General features: G+C 43.6%; 1 protein-coding gene across 1 annotated transcript in view; it reads right to left on the bottom strand.

The window, feature by feature from the left end:
* BCL11B (BAF chromatin remodeling complex subunit BCL11B) overlaps positions 1–23746 on the bottom strand; it is a 306049-nt gene that overhangs the window by 281866 nt on the left and 437 nt on the right.

The following is a 23746-nucleotide window of genomic DNA, read 5'->3' as shown; positions in this document are numbered from 1 at the left end:
CCTTTCCGGTTCCAAGCGCTCTTTAGAGAATATGCCTAGAAAGCTGACCGCATAAATTCTAATTAGCGACGATAATTGTTTGTTAGTGGTCAGTTATCAATGGCGACTGGCTTGTTATTAATTGGGCGTGTGCAACCAATGGCACTGTAAGGGGGGGAGGCAGGGAGCAGACTGTCCCGGGCGCCATCTTGGTGGGGGCGCCGGCACCTCTCCTCCTCTCTGTCCCCGTTGCACGCATAACTTTCCTTCTCCCCCGCCATACCTCTTTAGCAGCATCTCCAACCGGCTTCTTGCTTCTGTAGTCACTTTCTGGTCGCAGGACCAGGAAATGAAATCAGAGGGAGAGCCAAGGCTGGCACAAGCAGCAGGTTGGAAAAACGGCTTGCGCTGGCAGGTTCATAGTCAGTGGCGCGCAAGATGCCAGCGCGCTGATAATCCAGCGCCAACAATTTGGCGCAAGACAGAAGCGCGCGGGGGAAAAAATAATTTTTAAAGAGCTCCGACGGGGGGGGGGGTTGGGGTGGCAACCCCCCCACTTTATTGGTTAGTGTTTGCGCTGTTGTTGGAGGGGAGGTTCGGAGGGTTAGAAACCTCCATTATAGCGAAAACGGAACTTTTTCTGATTTTTTCGGGGAAAAGTTCCGTTTTCTCTATAATGTGGGGGGTTTCACCCCCCGCAATGGCAACGCAAACACTAACCAATAAAGTGGGGGGGGGTTGCCACCCCAAACCCCCCGTCGGAGCTCTTTAAAAATTACTTTTTTCCCTGCGCGCTTCTGTCTTGCGCGGAATTGTCGGCGCTGGATTGTCAGCACGCTGGCGTCTGGCGCGCGATTATCCCGTCACCGTACTGGCAAAGTTTTTCAAGTTTTATTAAAATTCGATTTAATCGCCTATCAGAAGGTGCCTAGGCGAAATTCATAAATAAAAACTGGACAAGGCTAAAACTGCATCGACATTATCCCAGACTAACCAGACATATTGGAACGTGAAGGAAAGATGGGGAGGAAATGCAATCATTATAGGACAGAAAAACAAGGGGAAGGGAAGGTGCACCCGCAGGGTGGAGAATAGGGCAGGGATGCCACCGCCCCAGGTGCCTCCTACCTCTGCTATGCCACCGTGGGCAACTCAACGTGGCATGTATGGCTTCTGGGAGCCTATCTGCAAATAACACATACAATTTTCAAACTACATAGGAGAGAGTGTGGTGCAGTGGTTAGAGCAGGGTTGTCAAAGTCCCTCCTCGAGGGCCGCAATCCAGCCGGGTTTTCAGGATTTCCCCAATGAATAGGCACGAGATCTATTTGCATGCGCTGCTTTCATTGTAAGCTAATAGATCTCATGCATATTCATTGGGGAAATCCTGAAAACCCGACTGGATTGCGGCCCTCGAGGACCGACATTTGACACCCATGGGTTAGAGCTACAGCCTCGGTACCCTGAGGTTGCGGGTTCAAATCCCACACTGCTCCGTGTGACCCTGGGCAAGTCACTTAATCCCCATGTGCCACCAGGTACGTTAAACAGAGTGGGAACCCGCCGGAACAGTTAGGGAATGATGCTGGAGTGCCTGAATAATTTGTAATCCACCCAGAATTGTAGGATATGCGGGATATAAAATATTAAAAAGAAAGCCAAAACACCTACAAATTTTATGTTTTCCTGCCTTGGCTTGAAATTAAATGAAAGAAGCCTGCTTCGATGTGTATTCATTGCATTTAAAAAAAAAAATGTGCAGTCCTAATTATTAACGCATTAACCTTTCCCTCCTGGACATCCTGACCAAACCAGTATGACCAAGTCATCACATGAAAGGACGTTCCAGGGCAGGGTGTGTGTGTTAGCAGAGCAGGACAGGAGAGCCGCACTACGCTGTACTTGCTCAAACATTAGAATTCCAAACAATTGCTAATATTCTTCAAAACAGCCTAATTAAATGCAGTATACATACCGTAGCATGGTGTCTGTAAGGTACCCATAATGGCTGCAACTACTACCAAAGCTATTTTGATCAACGTGCAAAATTTCTGCCCACATCGTTTCTTCATCAGATTGTGAAACACAATACGGAACATCAGCTGAAATTTTTTTTGTTGTTTTGGTTTCCTGAACAATGATTAAGGTGCAAATTTTGTAACTAATGAATTTAGCTTATAAAAAGAAAAAAAAAGGCATTTCTTTTACTGGGACAAGTTCTGGGGAGCTGAAGTAAAGCGTGCGTCCAGGCAGACACACGCAGTAGTAAGGGAGGGTAGGCGATCCGCCCAAGGTGCTCTTTCCCGTACCTCCCCCACCCCCGCCACGTATGCACATTCACTTCTCCCCTACCGTACCTCTAGGTCTCCACCGGCACGAGCAACAACGCCAACCTGCCGTTCGCGCCGGCGTCGGCTCTCCTTCTGATGTCGTTTCAGGGTCCCGCCCCCTAGGAAGTAGCTTCAGTGGGAGAGCCAACCCCAACACGGACAGCAAGCTGGTGATGCTGCTCACGCCGGGAAAGTTAAAAGGGTACAGTGGAAGGGAAGGCACGCGAGCGCAAGGCAGGGGGGTGAAGAGGTCGGGGGAGGGGCACCTCTTACCCTCGCTGCGCCACTGAACACATGCACACATTACCAGGGTGACCCTAGAGCTGGAGAATAGGTCGTTTCTGCTGGGAGAAAGATGTCGTTCAAGTTTTATTTAAAAAATTTGATAGAACGCTTATGAAATTTCTAAGCGATTTCCATAATAATAATACAACTGGGTTCAAAGAACATATAGAGGCACATTCTATAAGGGCCCAAAAGTTAGGCGCCAAAATAGGCGCCGTTCAGCGCGATTCAAGTAAAATCGGGTGCTGTTGAGTGAATCACGCTTTAGCGGCGCCTATTTTGGAGGCGCCCAATAAATGGGCCAGCTCTAGGCGCAACTAAAAATTAGGCGGCCCTGCGAGCGCTTAAGCACGCTGAAGAGCGGCGATTCTGTAGCAAGGCGCCTAACACGAAGCCACGCCCACACCTAGCGTGCACGGCGCCTATTTTTTTCAAGGCCGCCAAAACTTTTTAGAGGCGCCTTGTTACGGAAACGCTCTCTCTTAATAGGCGCCTAAGTTTCCATGATCGCCGATTAAAAACCTTGATTGAGCTTGTTATTCAGTTTAGAGAGGCGCCCATCTAGCTAGGCCCCTTCAAAATAGGTGCCTGACATTAGGCGCTGGTTTCAGAATTTGGACCATAGTAACTGACATCCACATTACTTACTTGAGGCTCAGGAAAGGAGGGGTAGATCTACAAATTATTATAGTAAAAAAGGAACAAAAAAGGGCTAAAACAATAGGGCATGGGGGTTAAAAAAAACCCAGCCGATTGGAGGCCGAAATGCAAGTTTCAATATTGTGACTTGTGTGGCAAAAAGGTTTAGGAGACAAGTGGGTCTTTTTGCAGTTAGCTGTTACGTATAAGGGCCTCCTGTCGGAGGATTCAAATTTGTGACTTATTGGGCACGACCGTTTTCACACGTGTTGCCACGTAGGGGGCGGCAATAAATGAAAAACCCTTTTCCCCGGGGGTCCTTTTACTGAGCTGCGATAAGCGCTAGCGCATCCTTACCATACCTTGAGATGGCTTACCATGGGACGTGCTCAGGCGTCCTGTGGTAAGATCCCAATCTGCACTCACGCACCACGTGCAAAAAAGTTGGGGGGGGGGAGGGGTTTGCAGAGGAGGTGTGTCTGAAGGTGGAGAGTGGGGCATTTCTCACTGATCAATTAACACATATACGTAACAGCATGCTAATTGGTTAGCGCAAGATTGCCGTGTAAGCCCTCACCGCCTACAAAATAGATTTCAATACACGCTCACGTGCAACAGTACTGCACGGCCATTAATTCAAGTAATGGAAAAATCGGCCACTTTTTCTGCCGCCGTTAAAATGGCCTTAGCACATCGGAAAGACCCAGTTAAGGTCAGTTTTCTGCAGCTCAGAAAAAGGGCCCCTTACTTAAACGGGCCTTGCGTGTCTTATTTTTGTAGTTACACATTCAAAGTGATTTACATTTATACAAGTGTTTATTTTGTACCCTGGGCAATGAAGGAGTTAAGTGACTTGCCCGGGGTCACAAGGAGCAGTGCTAGGATTCAATCACACCACCGCAGGCTGCACCTCTACCACTAGGCCGCTCCTCACCTCTAACTGGAGCTTTGAAGATAAAGATTGAAAAAAATATCTCCCAACCTATCCTGGGCTAAAAATACACATTTTTTAACACCACAGATATTTCTACCCATGGCCAAAGAAAAGGTCCCGGACAGGAGCAGAGAGCAGCACTTTAAGACTCTTCTTGAGATTCTGATAATTAAAAAAGTTATTTACCTAAGAAAATGGGAAAGCTGAATTTGTCCACCATGCCTGTGGGTAAAAGCACAGGCTGCTACTGTTCAAAGCCGATGTCATAAACGACCGCCTAGGTCTGAGTAATGGTTAAGCAGGCCCTGGAGAGAAGAGCTCGGAACACACAGACTTTTGCTTAATTTCACGATCTGTGCTTTGTTTTGATCTGAAAAATTACCTGCAGAGTTAGTGCAACTGCCTGCAAGTATATATATATATATTTTTTCTTTAGTCTAAGATGAATGCAAAAACATGTGTGTGTTTCAGTTTTTATTATCTGCTGCAAAACCCCGTGGTTTAAAATTACCTTCCTGTTTTGCCATACCATGGTCAGATTCATTATCGATATAGACTTGGGGGAAGCCACTGCTCGCCCTGGGATTGGTAGCCTGGAATCTTGTTGCCAATCTTTGGGATTCCAGAATCTTGTTAACTATTCGGGATTCTGACAGGTACTTGCGATCTGGATTGGCCACTGCCGAAAGCAGGACCCTGGGCTAGATGGGCTTTTGGTCTGCCCCAGTAGGGCTATTCTTATGTTCTTATCGTCACCGCTGTGATCACAATAAAAAGGAGGGTAAAACCACAAATTGCAAAACGGTAACAGGATAAATATACAGGGTACAGTGAGAATTCTGCCAAGGACAATCCATACTGTCGCTAGTCAGACTGTTTCCAGCCTGGTAGTGAGACACAGCTGTAACTCCTGTTTCTCTAGGACAGGGGTGTCAAAGTCCCTCCTCGAGGGCTGCAATCCAGTCAGGTTTTCAGGATTTTCACAATGACATCTATTAGCATACAATGAAAGCAGTACATGCAAATAGATCTCATGCATATTCATTGGGGAAATCCTGAAAAACCCGACTGGATTGCGGCCCTCGAGGAGGGACTTTGACACCCCTGTTCTAGCACTATACCAAGTTTTAACTCTTTGGTGGATAGTCTATGGCTTCCACAGCCTAGTGCAAGGAAGAAAGAAATTAATTTTAAATTTTGAATGCATGCTAACAAATACACATCCATACAAGACATGAATATAAAAAAGGTGGCATGATTTGCCACACATGATTGTGGTTTATATGCATATCATTAACCTGTAAGAGAAGGGGAAATTGAGTTTGGTTTTAGTTGCCTTATATTAGAAAGGAGACATGTGTGTGCTTCCAATTCTATGAATGAGAGGGTGAGAAATGCATAGCTTAACCCCCAACACCATGCAAGAGGCTCTAGCTGTACTTCTGAGCATTTCTCATGTTCTCACATATAGATAGAGACAAGCAGATCAATAAAGAGATAGCTGGAGAAACAGAGACATATCGCACACAGGCCGAAAACTGTGAACCTTTGCAAAGAGGTCTTTTTTTTATTATTATTATTATAGGGGAGAACAGAAAGCATTAAAATTATCTTGGACTGTCTGTCTGCCCTGCCAGGGCAGTTGGGGTGTCCAGATTTTAAGCAGGAGTTAAGGTATCTATGCTCCCAGGACCTCAGGCACCCAGCTGCCCTCTCTCTTCCTCAGCAATTTTGGTCCGTTTCTCTGCTTCTTGCACTTTAAGACATTTAGCTAGAAACAAAAAAAAAGACACAGCTCCGAAACCTCAGAATAGCCAGCTCAAGTGTCCCTACCTTCTAAGTACCTGAAAACACCAACCTGCATGTCTCTCCCATCATAAGACTTCAGAATACCTGGTTTTGACTCTCTCTTCCCTCCGGGATTCTTGCAACTTTTCTTCCCTTCCATGGTCTTAGGGATCTCTTGATAATGAAGTGGAACAGGTAAACTCAAGGAGGTCCCTTCCAGCCCCTCTATGAATGCAAGATACTTGTCAAACTAGCATAATCCAACACCTAACTTTGACCCTCCCCAGGTCATCTCCAGGAAGATGAGGTCCACTGATCTGGGAAATGTCATTTTGATGCAGCTCACTCTTAAAAGGAGAGTTCTCATAGGAACATATGTTCACCCAACCACAGCACGTCCTTTCCTGGGGACTTAATTTGTACCATGAGTATAAGAAATTGAACTCTTTGTTACAAGTGGACTGGGGCCGATTCAAGCTTAACCAGTTCTCACAAGCAGCATTAGAAGATAACTGACTTTTCCAGTGATTTTGCAAGATTACCGACACCTTGGATGCCTGTTATTCAGACAGCACAGCCCATTGCATACAGAAAAGTTTGATTATCAGGCTGACAATGAGGCAGACGATGGTTAATTTGGTCATGTTAATGATCTGCCAATAAGGGCTCGATGTCTCTCATTGTTCACTTTTCTTTTTTTTTCTTCTTGTACTTAAACTGCTTTTTGCAATTTTTCAATACTTAATAAAAAATATTGAACTAAAAAAAAAAAAAAATGTATACTGAAAAAGCGGTTACTGTTAAAAGAAAATAAAGTCCTATTTTTGGTGGATATTTGTTTTTCTATCTCATACTGCCAGAACATTCTGCAAGTTACAAAAATAAAAACATCCAATCAGAGAGAAAGCAATGCCAGGCAGACTGGGTCAGAGAGCGCAGGAAGCAACGCAACAGATACCAGGGACACATGAAAAGATGAAACGAGAAAGATACAGCGATGGATAGACAAGGATGGGAGAGAGATAAGGTGCTGCAGGCAGACAGAGAGGCACCGATGCAGAGATGAATAGGCAACAATGGAGAGGAGAAGCAGATTCCGTAGAAAAATGTACCCCTTCCTTTATGACAGGTAGCTAATCAGGCACTGCCCATAGGAAATTTTTCTCTCCTACTTAAAGATGTTTAAAGAGAATAAAACCTTATTACTTTACCAGCATATTTTAGGGAAAGATGCTTCACCAGGGTAAAAAAAAATATGTGTTATAAGTACATAAGTACATAAGTAGTCGCCTCCGCCGGGGCAGACCAGAGGTCCATCCCGCCCAGCGGTCCGCTCACGCGGCAGCCCATCAGGCATATTGCCTGAGCAGCGGTCCCTGACTAATTTTATACCTACCTCTACACTTATCTCTAAACCTTCCACTGCTCTTATCTGTACCCCTCAATCCCTTTTTCCTCCAGGAACCTATCCAGGTCTTCCTTGAAACCATGTACTGTGCTATTTCCTATCACGGCCTCTAGAAGGGTGTTCCATGTATCCACCACCCTCTGTGTGAAAAAGAATTTCCTTGCGTTTGTTCTAAACCTGTCCCCCTTCAATTTCATCGAGTGTCCCCTTGTTCTTGTGGTTTCTTTCAAATTGAAAAATCTGTCCTTGTCAACCTTTTCGATGCCCCTCAGGATCTTGAAGGTCTCTATCATATCATATGTGTTCAGAACCTTATCCCGAACTGTGTTGCTGTGAGACTGGATTTCAGCGAACAGTCTGTCGAATCATCAATAAAGGTATTTATTTACTGCTACGCTCTCTCTTGCCTTGCAGTGGTTAAAGCTACAGCCTCAGCACCCTGGGGTTGTGGGTTCAAACCCACGCTTCTCCTTGTGACCCTGGCAAGTCACTTAATCCCCCCATTGCCCCGGGTGCATTAGATAGATTGTGAGCCCACCGAGACGGACAGGGGAAAATGCTTGAGTGCCTGAATAAATTCATGTAATCCGTTCTGAGCTCTCCTGGAAGAACGGTATAGAAAACTGAATCAATAAATAAATCGTGCTTATGATGAAAAGTTTGCATCGTTACTGATCATTTAGTCCAGCAGTTTTGCAAGGGGGGGGGAAAAAATGTATTACGCTGCGGCCCAGAGGTGCCCATCCAGCTTAATCCTACCAGAGGGAAGGGAAAGGCTAAAACAAACAGTGAAATAAATCCAGCTGCGTGGAGCTAGCCTGGTACAAATAAGGCGAATGGGATCAAAAGCATACCTGGTGCCAGCCTTGCATGGCATCCTCCGGAGAACTGAACTTTCCCGATTAATAAACACATCTCTCTAATTGCAAAGGTTCCGTTATGTCAAATGAAAAACTGTTTGCGCCCGTGACCTGCTCATTTTTTCTCCTATAACCTATAATACACGATGTATTTCTTTGTATTAATTGGGGGGGGGGGGTTTGGTTGGTTCTGCAGCTACCACACAAAAGCAAAGTGAAAGCAATTAAGATCGTCATGCCATTAACTAAGACTCCACAACCATTCACCTGTTTCTTTAAATTCTGCATGTGTTGTCTAAATCAGATTGCTGCCCTACAGAAACGTTGATCAAACCTTCGGTCCTAATTATGCCTTTTTTTTTTTTTTTTTAGAGTGCTTATGTTTTGACCATATGTCTGGTAATTTTGATATCACCAAATAAGGATTCTGGCATTTTCCACATTTGTATGTTGGGGGGAAAGGGATTTAGCTCACATCTTTTCCAGCAATAGCGCAAGGTGTTATATTCAGGTACAGAGTGCTTTTCCCCCGTCTCTGGAAGGCTTACAATCGAAGGAATCCCTATTACTAAGCTTCGGCAAAGCCTTTTGTGCAGGGTTTCCTATACGATAAAAAATGGCCTTTGTCTATTTTCTCTATTAATGGCCATGGGGTAAGGCTGCCATTAGCACATGGCCATAAAAAAATAAAAATCAAAAAATGAGCATCTATTAACTTACTGCCACACATTCCTGTGCTAATCAGTTGGCACACATGGTAATGTAGCACTCTCCACACCAGACATGCCTCCTCACCAAAAAGCGCAAGAGGTTTTTAGTGCCAGCCGGTGCGCTAAAGGCTCTGCGTTGCTCCGACCCTCACGGGGAACTCTGTGACCGCTGGAGCAGCGCCGAGCATTCAGTGCACCAGCCAGCGCTAAAAACCTCTTACACAGTTTTGTAAAAAGCGGGAGGGGGGTAAAATAATTTTTTAGGGGGCAATGAGCACGTGCTCATTTGGCTCTTACCGCAGGATGCCTAAGCCCATCCCGTGAGTATCGGCACCAAAAAAAGAAGGAAAAAAAAAAAACCAAAACAGCAGGCGGGCGCTGTCAGCGTCTTGCCTTGCAGTTTAAATAGCGCAGAGAAAAGAAGGGTTATGTTGCAGTTTGTCAAGCTATCTAAATAGCGGGAAATACCAGCAATAGTTAGACTCTTGATGCAAACTTTGTAGTTGCAACATGGTCCATGTCGAGTCCATTTTTTTTCTACACTGCATATATTCCCATTAAAGCAGTGGTCTCACACTCAAACCTTTTTCAGGGCCCCATTTTGGATTTGTAGGTATTTGGAGGGCCTCAGAAAAAAATATTTAATGTCTTATTAAAGAAATGGCAATTTTGCATGAGGTAAAACTCTTTATAATTTATAAATCTTTCTTTTTGGCTAAGTCTTAATAATAATATTGTAATCTTTAGCTAAAGAGACATATGATCAAGAAATTGTTTTATTTTACTTTTGTGATTATGATAAACATACCGAGGGTCTCAAAATAGTACCTGGCGGGCCACGAGTTTGAGACTACTGAGTTAAGGGGAACAGTTAATCTGCTGGCTGTGTTGGAGGGCAGAGGGGAGAACAGGACAATCAAGCCATTGTGACATCACTGATGAGGCTGGCTCTTATTGGTGGAATGAGGCATTATGACATCACAATCTCAGCTCTGCCTCCCAAAGACAAACAAGATGTCATGGTTACAGTTAAGCCAGCAGTCTCAAACTCCAACCCTTTGCAGGGCCCCATTTTGGATTTGTAGGTACTTGAAGGGCCTCAGAAAAAATATTTAATGTCTTATTAAAGAAATGGCAATTTTGCATGAGGTAAAACTCTTTATAATTTATAAATCTTTCCTTTTGGCTAAGTCTTAATAATAATATTGTAATCTTTAGCTAAAGAGACATATGATCAAGAAACTGTTTTATTTTACTTTTGTGATTATGATAAACATACTGAGGGCCTCAAAATAGTACCTGGTGGGCTGCATGTGGCCCTCAGGCCGCGAGTTTGAGACCACTGCATTAAAGTATGTTCTTCAGCTGGATGACTTGGACACTCTTTTACTAAGGTGCGCTAACCGATTAGCGCACGCTAAACGCTAACGCGTGCATGTTAGTCTAAGGACGCGTTAGCGTATGCAAATTCGATTAGTAAAAGAGGAGGTTGGTCTTCTCTGCTGTTTTGTGCTTATTTTCACACCTCGCAGTTTGCCATTTAAGCTGCATTTGGAACACATTAGCGCCAGATGCAGGTTAGCAATAGGGCCCGTAAGTTTGCACCTGATGGTTAGGTGACTTTCCCCAAAATCACAAGAAGCAGCAACGGGAAATGAACCAGGCTTCCCTAACCTTCAGGTGACTTGTCTGTGAGTGTTTTATTTGTAATGCTGCACTGTCACCTGCATAGAAATATTAAAATGAGTGAGCATGCGTCAATACATTTAAACGTGGATAATGAAAACAACAACAACCAAAAGATCTGAAACTGAAAGCAAAAAAAACCCACTTGCTCATCTAGCTTGCATAAGCAAATTCAAGGTGTAGGCAAGGACTCGGAACACCTCAAGGCCTCAAAAACATTCATGTACGAGGGGCCGCTGAAAAGTTCTCAGCCCAATCAAGAAGAGAATGATGTAGACTGAGCCATGAAACTTACAAGCTATTCCACACTCTTCATTTCATTTTATATCATTGAAACAAGAAAGTGTAAAGAGAAGCGTGGAATAACTTGTAAGCTTCATGGTTCCACATCATTCTCTTCTTGGTTGGGCTGAGAACTTTTAAGCGGCCCCTCGTATTGTGATGTCATAATGCCTCATTCCACCAATGCCTAAGAGCCAACCTTATCAGTGATTTCACAACGGCTTGGTATCCCTATACTTGTGCCCATTTACTAGATGCATTTGCATCAATGAAATTAAAAGTGTGGAATAACTTGTAAGTTCCATGGCTCCACGTCATTCTCTTCTTGGTTGGGCTGCAAACTTTTCAGCTGGCCCTGCACCTCAGAACTTTCTTCCCTCCAAGTAGGATTCCTACCTCACTCCAAGTCAACCAAACCACAGGCCAAGAAAACCACAGGCCAAGTCTAAACTACAACATGGCAACTTTATCTCCTCTGGGACCAAATAATGCCTCTGCTTTGGTGACCAGGAGTGGAAAGCCAGTATCCCAATGACCTAATACGGCTGAATCTCAATTCAAGGTAAACTGTCAGACGCCAGACTGAGGGAAAAGTTAAATAAAAGCTGAAGCACAAAAGAAACAATGGCCATTTTGGGCCACTACAAAGCTGTTGATCCCTATCAGGGGTCGTGCCAAGTCTTGGTCCTTAATTCCATTACTCTATGTTGTGAATTTTTTAAATATATTAAGGTACTCGTAAAAGGCAACTAAAACCAAACTCAATTCCCCCTTCTCCCACAGGTTAATGATATGCATATAAACCACAATCATGCGTGGCAAATCATGTCACCTTGTATGGATGTGTATTTGTTAGCATGCCTTCAAAATTTAGTGCTTGTTAAATTGATTAATGCACATTAGCCCATGAATTAATTCACGCTGTCAACCAACAAAAGTTTTTAAAAAATTATAATGTGCAATTTTTTTTTTTAATGTGACTGTATTAAATAAACCGAAACAATCTCTGAAAATCAGGAATAAAAAGAATCTGAAAATGACCCAAAACTGAATTCTCTCTGTCAACTTGGTTAATGCAGCCTCAAATGTGTCGTATAGGCTGTAATCCATACAGTCTGTTTGCAAGGATTTGCCCTTTCACTGGATTGTTCAGTTTCTCTTCAGATCGGTTGGTATATGCATCCAGTACCTACATCCTTTATAAAGTTTTTTTTTTTTTGGAAAACACTGCATCCAGTCCACCTTTGATAATGACACCAATTTACAAACCTCCTTCTCCGATTCAGTTCTAAAATATACAATTTCCAATTCACAGGTACGATGCTATACTATAGGGCCTGTGAGATTATCACTTGCAAAGCAATGCTTAAACCTTCCAGTATTCATAGTCAGCACAGAACTAAGCCAAGAATTGGTTTATTTATGAGTTGTTAGTACTATTGTATGGGTATCTTGAATATATTGAAATCAGGGGGGAGGGAGGGTGAAAATTATTCTTATGTATTTCACTGATGGATATAAGTGCTGTTTTTTCAGGCAACTTATTATGCAATTTTTGTATCCACTGTTTTTAGAATGAATATGAATAAAGATTTATAATCTCTACTTGGAAAAATCCAAAAGCATAAGAGAAAGAGAATATGTTTTAATTTTATAGTTCTTTTCACCATATCTACATTTTTTCTTTGTTTTTCCTTTTATTTTAACCTTCTTATGAACAAACTGTTGTGTCAATAAACTTTCCTGATTGTAAACCTGAGAAGAGAAATGAGCCAAAACTCAGAGCCAAAACCAGTTAACACTACCAACTGATTCTTTTTCCCCCTTAACATTTAGGCCCTCTTTTACTAAGGCGCGCTAAGCGTTTTAGCGTGGATTTAGCGCGTGCTAAATCAACACGTGCGCTAACGCTTTCATAGGATAACATGCACGCATTAGCACCTAGCGTGCGCTAAAAAGCTTAGTGCACCTTTGTAAAAGAGGGAGTTAGTTAGCATTTTATCATGTTGATTTAATAAAAGAAACATGAGAAAAATATCCAAATTTAGGCTTCCCAGAGAGAATGACACGGGGACAAATTTGTTCCCATCCCCACGAGATCTATCTCCATCCCTGTCCCTGCAAGCTCTGTCCTTATCTGCACACGCCTTGAACACTTTAAAATCATAACTGTTTGAGGTGTGTGCAGATGGGGACAGAGCTTGCAGGGACAGGGATGGAGAAAGATCCCGCGGGGACAGGGGCAAATTTGCCCCCATGTCATTCTCTATTCCCAACGTACAGATTTAACTTGGGCAACAACTAATCCGAGCTTGCGTTTCACATATTTTACTGCTGTCGTTTATTCAGAAGCTGGGCTTCCTTTAATTTAATATTTCTGGAGTTCTAAATATTGCGGCTCGAATGCATGCATTTATTGAACACACAAAATTCTACAGCTGCTGATCCTGCAAACAGGACACCACCTCCACCTGGCCATGAAATCTCTCCTGAGAAATGTTCCCTTCCATAGTGCAGTTGACACTTTCTCTTGACACACACCCAGGACCTTTCTTTTTCTGTTGCTGTTGTTTTTGGGAAGGAGATATGTGCTGCTAGAGCACAACTTGCAAACAGATTGCACACATCTGCACAGAGAATGACACGGGGACAAATTTGTCCCCCGTCCCCGCAGGAACTCAATTTCCCGTCCCCTTAGTTTTTTCGCTGTCCCCGTCCCATTCCTGTAAGCTCTGCCTTAACTGCACAAGACGTGAACACTTATGATTTTAAAGTGTTTGAGGCATGTGCGGATGAGGACAGAGCTTGCAGGAATGGGGCTGGAAAAGAACTCGCCAGGTCGGGATGCCACAGGAAAATGAGTCCCCGCGGGGACGGGGAAAAATTTGTCCCCCGTGTCATTCTCTACATACATCTCCTGCAGCACTGCCATCATCTGGGCCCCACCCCCAGCATGAATGCCCCAATCCAAGTCCTCTTAAACTTAAACATTTTAAAAAACGAATTCAGACTGCTTAATAGGATGCATTTCTGACATGGGCCTTCTTTGATCAAATGTGTTTCCCCCTCCTACAATCACAGATTAGGGCAAAACCAAAGGATCATTTTCATAGAAACATGACGGCAGATAACAGCCAAATGGCCCATCCAGAGCATCCACTATCTCTTCCCCTCCCTACAGGCTAAGGCTCTTAACATTTGCATCTCCTCTTCCTATAGGCTAAGGCTCTTTACATCTGCATTGTGATGTCATAAAACTTTACGGTCATAGAAACATGATGGCAGATAAAAGCCAAATGGCCCATCCAATCTGCCCATCTGCAGCATCCACTATCTCTTCCTCTCCCTAAGAGAACCCATGTGCCTGTCCCATGCTTTCTTGAATTCAGACCACTGTCTTTGTCTCCACCACCTCTACTGGGAGACTATTCCCCTAATCTTCCATTTTTAATATTGCTTTTCAGGATTGGCCCTACCCATGAGCAGCTGACTTATGGAAATAAGGCCCTATGTCTCTGCACATGGCCCCGCATCACTCACAGGCCAATGCCCTACTACCCACAACTGAGAAACAGACTCAACTTATGATCAAAGTATTTCTGAAGGTTCTACTGGGTGCAAGGCAATCTTCAACGTCAGAATTTTGAGTTTTAGATCTCTCCTCCCCACGGCACCTGTGTAATAACCAATGTAATTCTAAATTGTATCAGTGCTACACTCAGGTTTCACTTAGTTCTGGTTAATTCAGTTATTTGGACAAGCATAAAAAAAGGGCCTGATTCCCTAATATTTCCCCTCTCCTTGACACAAAATTGTTTAAAAATAAAAATAAAAAACTTACTGAATCAGACCCTAAAAATTAGCCTGAAAACCAGCAAAATTTGGGCTAGGGAATTACTGGCAAAAATGATATCAGGAGCAGATGATTAAAAAAACAACCTACCCCTACTTTAGATCAAATCTCCAGGACAGAGATCAAGTGGATTTAAGGATATGTGCCACAAGCAGCACCTATGCCCCCAAGTACTCTGTCTAGAAGCAGCTTAACCCTCTAGTCCCCTAAATTCAAAAGGGACTTCATTTTTCCTCCAGCAACACAGCATGAGAAAAAGCCTTTTCAAAAGGGCTAGTTCCTTGAGACACTGCATTCTTTCCGAGACAGAAGAGAATTTGCCTTAAGCAAACCCCCCCCCCCCACACACACACACCACTGTAAGGTAAAAATGCAAATATTCAAAACGGACCAGAAAAGGCACAGCGCGGCTCGCCTGCCAGCCTCCAAAGAGCTGTGCCTTCACCAGAGTCCGTGTTCAGGTGCAAACACGTACAAAAGACGTGCCCGGATTCTGCAGAGGGTGAAAACGCCATTTAATTAAATGCTGCCAGTACCGTGTTGCAGAAAGAAGCACTGCAAGCCTGCTAAAATAAAGGCGTCCCTGGGCAGCTCATTCGCTTGCAAAGATTTACAGCTCCGAGGGAGCCTATAATACACAGGTCGCTGGCACTTTATACCTTATAAACCGCAAGTACCGTAAATCTTAGGAGCTCGTAGCGGGATTCGGCAGCTGTGAAGCCGAAATATTGATTTCCCAAATGAGCAGATTATTGTTATTATTTTTACTTAAAAGTTTTACAAATGACAGTTTACCAGAGCTGAAGACAAAGCCCTGGAGGGATGAATGCGAGGATAGTTTTTGTAAGAACCATATAGTGAAATACAAATTTCCTAACACTGCCACCCAATCAAAGTTAAGAACAGGTACCTCGGCCAGTGAAAGATGCCGCATTTAACCTGGATAAAATCATGGGGACGGTCACAGGGAGTTCCAGCCTCTGAATTAAGCTGAGGGTCATCAATAGGTAACTTCTCTCTAAGCCACTTGGCCCAGTCGCACGGACACAGGGCCACCATTAAACTAATTAGATATACGATTTTGCATCACGATACAAGGGATATGGAAAGTATTTTAAGAAACCCTGATGGTTAATTCCTACGTTGGGGTTTCTTTGCAGCAAAAACGTTAAACTATGCAGAGCTGGGAAAAACAGAAGAAAACGATCAGGGGCTCTTTAACAAAACTCAGATTTCTTGCTCCAAGCCAAGAAGAACACAAGGAACTTTGCATATGTCAGAAAATACCAGGACCACAAGTCCCCATAAGTCCCCGTGAATGCTATGCCATTAATCAATCCCCAATCTGGTGTCACTTTTGCTTGTAAAATGATCTCTCTCTAGCCACCTCCCCCCATTTCCTACACAGAGTAATCTGCAGTACCTGAAGTGCAATTTGTTTTGACATTGTCTGCATTAGGATTTTTCGACGGTTCTCTGGGAAAAGCTTCTGCATAAAAGTTTACCGTAAGCATCTCACACACCATGCATATTAGCAAAAAAAAAAATTTAAAAAAAAGCTTTACAAAATATTAAGCATACTGTATTTAGCTAACGTCTGGGCGCAGAAATACAGCGTCAATGCAAGAATGATTCTAGGCAGTGAAGAATGCGCGATGCACCTTCCGTATCTATCTATAAATATACACACCATAGAGGGGAAAAATAGCACTTAAAGATGTCCTGTCACAACAGCTGAATAAATCAGCCATAGGTGCATCAGACTGCCTGGTATATATGTATAGGACAGAGATGTATATATGGTGTCCATAGATATATCTACAGTATATGCGAATGAACAAACAGGATAGACGAGCAAGGGGGCAAACTATCAAATTCTCTACAGTTCAAAAATTAAATTTGAGCAGTAATATATAAAATTTGAAAATGTAACTGAACAGGTTGCAAAAAAAAAAAGGCCAGGGCCTGATACAGCTCGTCCAACAGCCCCAGAGGAGAAAATCGCTTGCTAAATTTCTTCAAAAATTATAGTTTCAGCAAGTGATGGCACAGTGAATAACTGTGGGACAAGAGACAAGGAGACCATACAGTATATTCTGGATGGGATGGGACGCTGGAAAATTTTATTTAAAAAAACAACAACATTTAAAAGTCCTTTCAGGAAGGAATGTTAAATTTGTTTTACCTCTCAGGGGTCTCCCTTAGCTATTCTACTGTAGTATTCTGATTGTTTGCTTGAGAGAACGATAGATTCCCTGTAAGGAAGTACACTGTCATTGAACAATATACTCTGTGTGTACTGTACTGTATGTCAAAAGATGTCATATTAGTGTTAGCAAATACTAGTTCTGTTTTTTTTGTTAAATCCTTTTAAATCAGTGGTCTCAAACTTGCGGCCCGGGGGCCATATGCAGCCCGCCAGGTACTATTTTGAGGCCCTCGGTATGTTTATCATAATCACAAAAGTAAAATAAAACAGTTTCTTGATCATATGTCTCTTTAGCTATAAATTACAATATTATTATTAAAGCTTAGCCAAAAGGAAAGATTTATAAACTATAAGACATTAATTATATGACATTAACTATTTTTTCTGAGGCCCTCCAAGTACCTACAAATCCAAAATGCGGCCCTGCAGAGGGTTTGAGTTTGAGACTACTGGTTTAAATCGAAGGCCCTTTCCCCAAAGTTATTCTGATTCGGGGGGGAGGGGGGGACATCCATGTCAAGACAGTCAATTATGAGGTCACACTCCCTCATCCACAGTGACTGTGGCTCAACTGGTCCATATTGTCTATGGCGTCCTGTATGATGTCACACACAACCTGTCACCAATCAAACAGATCACAGTCCGTCCGCGGTAGTGGGCGACACGCTGCACTGAACACGGCCGTCCCCGGGTGGATGACTTAGCGTGTCATAAAATATCAGTGACTTTGCAAGGAAAAGTTTTAGTTGCTGCAGGATGGCCAGGGCTCTGGGGCACGCAGGGAAGGCACAAGCCAGTTCTGTAGCCAAGTGAAGCCGTTGGGCTTCCACCGCCGAAGAAAAGTTGATCTCCATCTTCGTCTGCAATGCACCGTCACCTGTCAAACAGACAGATGTGTGCGTGCAGGGCTCAGAACTGCAGCATCGCCACTCAAGCACCAAATGAAAAGCCGAGTTATCATCGGACAGATTTCTGGAGCTGTACGCTCACAGTGGCTTCCTTCAGTTTCAGCTTCAGCCCCTGTCCTTGACCTAAATTATTTCTAGAAGCAAGTTCACATAAAAAGCACCGTTTCCTGTCAGAGGTCAACCTACACCCCAGATATGGTGCTCTGAAATGGAAACAGGAACGCCTTAGACAAAATATTCCAGTTTGGGGGACTGGGAGAGAAGTGGGCATGATAGATCTCCCCCCCCCCCCAACCTTTCGTCCGCAGTACAGAGTACATTGTAAGCCCGCACTTCCTGCCTGATCCAAGGAGACCCGAGTTCAAAAATGCAACCTTAAGATGTTCATACTTAAGCATCTTCGACAAGCTCGATATGAGCCGGGAGTATCAAACGTTTTCCCCACAAACACAAACCAATTTAGCACATCTGGACCCATAGGAGTAAAGCTTTTAGAAAACGAAGACGTTATTTCTTGTAAAGTTCCTGAAGGATTCATACAGCAAGTTATATCAAAGCACGCTGTGGACTGAAATACCAGTGTGCATCACAGACAAAAATATATATAAGCACCTCTGGCAATGAACTTTTAAATTGCACACTGGATTGGTTTTCTGCAGGATCGCCAACATACAACTGCCCCATTCTATTATCAGGGAAAAGTACCCACCCTTGACCAAAGAGCCTGGTCCCAGGCCGCTACCTATCAAAAAGAAAAAAAAACCCACCATAGACATTCCTGACTAGGGTGACCGTCACATTCAACACATTTGTTAAGTATTTCACCTCTTGCTGGAACTACACGAATAACATTTTAATTAACAAGACTCTATTTGAAAGCAGCTTTGCTTATCAGCCAAAGGCTATTTGAAAACGCCCTTCAGGAAATCCAGACCATTGTAAGACGATGCAGCGGTTTCACTCAAAATCGAAGCTATAACCATAACAGTTAAGATATTTTTCAATTGTATAAACAGGGTCTGAAATGGGCCTCTGTGCTCTGAGCAGTAACACTTTACCCAGCAATTCCAACCGCACAAGACAACTATGATATAGGCTACGGGCGCCCCCTAGTTGTCAATTGCTGTCAGTTAAAGCAAGAAGGCACAAGTGAGCCTTGCAGTGAATCAAATAAATTACCTTAAGAACGGTAAATTTTATTTTGGGAACTATTTATCACAGCAAAAAAAAAAAAAAGAGAGCATAATCTACAGCATCGTACAGGGGATTCGCAGAATGGATATTAAAGATCTACAATGAATGATTACTTGTATATACAGTATTTGGTGAAGGAAAATGCACTACACTTTGGAAAAGCAATTATCAACGAAGGCCAGGGACTGCTCCTCCGCCATCGAAAACTATTTCACCTGTGCCCACTAATCGAACACAAAATTATTCGGAAATAAGCCACGAGCCGGCGTTTGGTTCGTCCAGCAAAAGACAGGCCCAGGTCACAAGAGTCAAAAGGCGGGGAGGTGGGCCACAGCAGGCGCGAGCCTAGGGCTCACTGCTCTGCAAAATAATCGTCTCGACGCCAGCGATGGCCAACCAGGGTTCCTGAAGAAACGAGACTGAGAGTTTCTCAGTGTATGAAAACATATTTTAGGGGTTCCACCATAGTAAAAAGTTTGGGAATCACCGGTTAAAGAAAACAACTTAAGACTTTTCTTTCAGTCTACCTTACACTTCAGATAACGGTAGTAGCACGCAGGACAAACCAGAAAGTGAAACCATTTGTACTAAATTCCTCCAAGCCACACTTTGCTCCTGAATACATTTATGTAACAGAACAGCGAACAAAATACGATTAAAAAGAGAATATTTCAGCAAAAGTTAGAGTGCATACTTGTAATTCTCCCTAGCTACCTAAAAAAACCTAAGCCTCTACCCAGCAAATCAACCCACCAATCACAGATTTTTGCCCTCTCCTTTTGCAACCATTTTAACGTCTTTTATGCTTTGTAAGCACTGCTAATAAAATAAAATTTGTCTCTTAATGGGGGGGGGGAAAAACCCTAAATTGAGCCACAACTTTTTTTTTTTTAAATGCTCTCAACCTGATTTTAAGCATCTATTATTAGCACGGCTTAAACAAGGAAAACAAACTTCTTGGACAATTTAGCATGTTTGCCTTTTATTTTTAGTAGGTTAGAGGATGGTTGTGCATGGGGTTTGGAGGATTTATTTTTTTTTTGTTTGTTTGTTTCCATTTCTAAGGAAAATGATGTCACTTCTTCAGGAACCTGCTGACCAACCGCCTGGGCTCATGTCATTGTACTTACTGACCAGGCTTTATTTCACATCCTAGCAGAGCTTTTTTTTTTCAAAATGCACTTTATTTTCAGGTAGAAACTGTTTGCCCTATCAAATCTGTCTGCAGTGATGCTCTCCATACCGGTTCATTTACTTGTATCCAAGAGCTAAAAAAAAGTGTGCCATAATTTAAAATGCCGCCCCTCCCCCCCAAAAAAAAATCCAAGTTTAAAATTAAACACAGTTAACGAGCCACTTTCCATCAAAACATAAGGAAAGTCCCACCACGGTCCTTTGGAGTTACTTTTTTGGCCTACATGTCTTGTTGAAATTGTATATTCATTTATGTAATCAACTATCTGCAAATCCTATGTAAACTATTTTGTCCAGTTGGCATACATTAAATTAAATTTATCAGAGTTTCTCCATGGGTGGTGTTTCAGGAATGAGCAATAGGTCACTCAGTCTCCCATTCACCAAATAAATAACCATTCTGACTTTTTTGCATGTAGCAGCGCCCAAAACCAATATTACAGTGGCGTGTTTTTTTTTTATCGCTTGGGATTTTAAAATGTTTATTTTAACCCTTGTAGAGGGAGCCATCCACAAGGCAGCAGTTAACAGCGAACAAAACACACTTCCCTGGCTCTTGTATCACTAAATGACATTCTGTCACTTGCCAAAGATATTGCAATCTTGCAGAAAAATAAAAAGCTGTATCAACGTTTGCTACCAGCAACCTCTCCTTAGCAGACAATCTACTGAGTGGTAGTTTAATAATAAAATCTGAAAACTAGTCAGTAAGCACCCATTTAAACAACAAAAAAAGTCTCTAATCACTCTTTCATGCACTGCTGTTTGCATTCTCTGCATCCTCCTAACATTTCTCCCATTCATTTTGTCTTACTCAATATTTACCTGTCCCTTTTACTCCCCACCAGCTAATAAAGATATTATTATTATTAAATATTATCACTATTATTTCTGTTTGATCGGTACACTGCTTTCATCCACATAAATGAAGGGTCCAATGAAGCCCTTTGTCTGAATCATGCCCGTTGCCCACTGCAAGGCCACCGCTTTGTCCATTTCGCCTCCTTTGCCCACTTCCTCACTGCCCTCCACCCCCTCCCTAGCTCTTTGCCCATTGTATCCGCCCGGCTTTGCCCTCTGCAAATCCTGCTCCCTTGCAAGTGCCTACTGCTTGCCAGCCTTGTTTTGGTCACTTGCATTCCCCCTCCCCCCCCCTTGACGCTAGATCCCCCCTGGCCCTTCTGCACAACATCAAAAGCCCAGCAGCTTCCCCGCTCGATCCCCTGCACTGGGAATTCTCCAGCACGAAGCACTCCTCGCCTGCCCCTTGCTCTTTGGTCGCTGTCGTCCCCCCCCCACCCCCAAGCCTCTGCACAGCAGCCTGCCGTGGCATTTAAGGCTCCCCAGCAAAGCTCACACGACCAGGCTCCATCCAGCCTGAGCACCGGCTGCAAACACACACACATACCTGCTCCAGCCAGCCGCCGCGCCTTTCTAAGCAATTCAAAGGTGCTGCTGCCGCTTTGCCACCAGCCATATTTTTCTCAGCCCCCCCAAAAAAAAAAACCCAACAAACCCCCCCAACAAATGCAGTTAGGTGCAAAACAAAAGAGGGGGGGCGATTCCTTAAACTGAAGCTACCCTTTGACGGGGAATTAAAATCGAAATGAAAAAAAAAAAAATCCATGCCTTATTTTAAGAAACGTCAACAGCGATCAAAAAAATCTGCCTACGAAACAAATCACCGCATAAAGTTGTTGTTTTTTGTTTTTTTTTTAAATGATGGTTCTACAGTTGTTTCAAATCCTATACGATTATTTAAAAAACAAAACAAAAACCCCCAAACCTGTAAAACAAGCCTTTCCCGATTCACGAGCTACTTTAAGCAAGAATTCTAATGACAAATATGTTTGAAAGAAATTCGGATTAAACCCAATCGCGGGAGCTTCCTAAGAAAACAAAACCCCCCAAAAAACACCCCGAAGAGAATGGACCGGCAAATGCTCCTGGCAGATGGCTTCTATTCTGGCTTTTCAGGGGAGGGGAGAAATCCTTCTCTATATATTTATTTATTTAAATTTGTTTAAAATATAACATAAATATTCGGATTTCCAGCGTCTCAGCCTCAGCGCAGCCATGCACCGTGCGTAACACTCTGGCTGGGCTGGGGGGGGGGAGGGTGGTTTTCTCTCTTTTGCGCCACAATGCTGCGAAGGGAAGACGCGCAAAGCCCCAAACTGACTCGAAACCGGGGCAAGGTGGATGTTTGTCGACTGCGCTGGAGCTGGAGGAGGGAAGAGAGGGAAATCGAAGCCCCCCGAAAAAGACGAGGGGGAGCCATTGGGGGGGGGGGGGTGCAGCAGTTGCTACAGCCTGCGAGGTTTTTTTTGGGGGGGAACAACGTTCAGACAACTCCCCTCTTGCAGCCCAAAAGAGTAGGGGGGGCTTCCCACCTTTGCTCTCTTTTTTTGACGTTTCACATCGGATTCTCTCGCCAAAGTGGACTTTTTTTTTGCATTACAACTGTTGGAAACTAACCGGTACCTCCTGACAGAAATGTTTCTTTTCTTGAATATCCAACGTGCCTTTTTTTTTTTCTCTCTCTCTCTCCTCTGGTTACATACACTACAGTAGACAGTTGAGCCCCCTCGGCCCCACCCCCACCTGTGTTGCATTTTGCTCTCGGTTGTTTACACTGTGCATGGAAGGATTTACCTGGAAAGAGATCCTTTGACTGACTTTTTTTTTTTTTAACTTTAACTAAAGAAAGAAAAAAAATGGAAGGGGGGCGCGCAAAATATCTCAAGTCAAGCAGAGGACCCTGCTACCTTTACCCCCCCCCCCCACACACACACACACACTCTTTTGTGGGCGCGTGCTAGCACCGGGAACTTTTCACTCTCTTTGTGTCCCTCCGTTCTCTCGACTTTGGGCCGGCACTTTGCCCGGCCGTGCAGACACCGAGAAAACCTGCAGATCTCCCCCCCCCCAGCCTCCCTCGCAGGCCGCCTTTCCAATCCCCTCCTCCCGCGATGTATCGATCCGATCGTGCGCCCCCTCCCCCTTCCTCTATTCGCGTTTCTATTCGGCAGACGCGCGGCTGTAATTCGCCTCAAAAGCCATGTGTTTGTCATTAGTTTTGCCATCAATCCGGTCCCAGGTTTACCTTTTTTTTTTTTTTTTTCGCCCTCCTCTCGCCTTGCTGTCCTGAAGTTTTGCAAAAAAAAGCCAACCCCGTTTCTTCGTTTCTTTTCTCTCTCTCGCTCTCTCCTCCAATCTTCGCGCTTCTTCCCACCAAGCCCCCCTGACTTTCCCCTTCCACTTTCTACTGTCAGATAGGGATCCATGTGCTCGCCAACTTTTAGCACTTCCCGTTTTACAAGCAGCTCCCCGCTCCCTCCCCCCCACTCCCCACCCCCCAAAAGCAGCTTTCTCATTGCACGAAGTTTATTATTATTATTATTATTAAATTTTCTCCTTCCCTTTAAGCCAAAATGAAACTTTTCTGCTTTTCATTTCTAGTGTCTATGCACCTTTTCCTTTCATT

Source organism: Geotrypetes seraphini, chromosome 7 (genome assembly GCF_902459505.1).
Source record: "Geotrypetes seraphini chromosome 7, aGeoSer1.1, whole genome shotgun sequence".
Lineage (NCBI taxonomy): Eukaryota > Metazoa > Chordata > Amphibia > Gymnophiona > Dermophiidae > Geotrypetes > Geotrypetes seraphini.
Note: the sequence above shows the minus strand (reverse complement) of the source record. Positions and strands in the feature narration are given on the sequence as shown.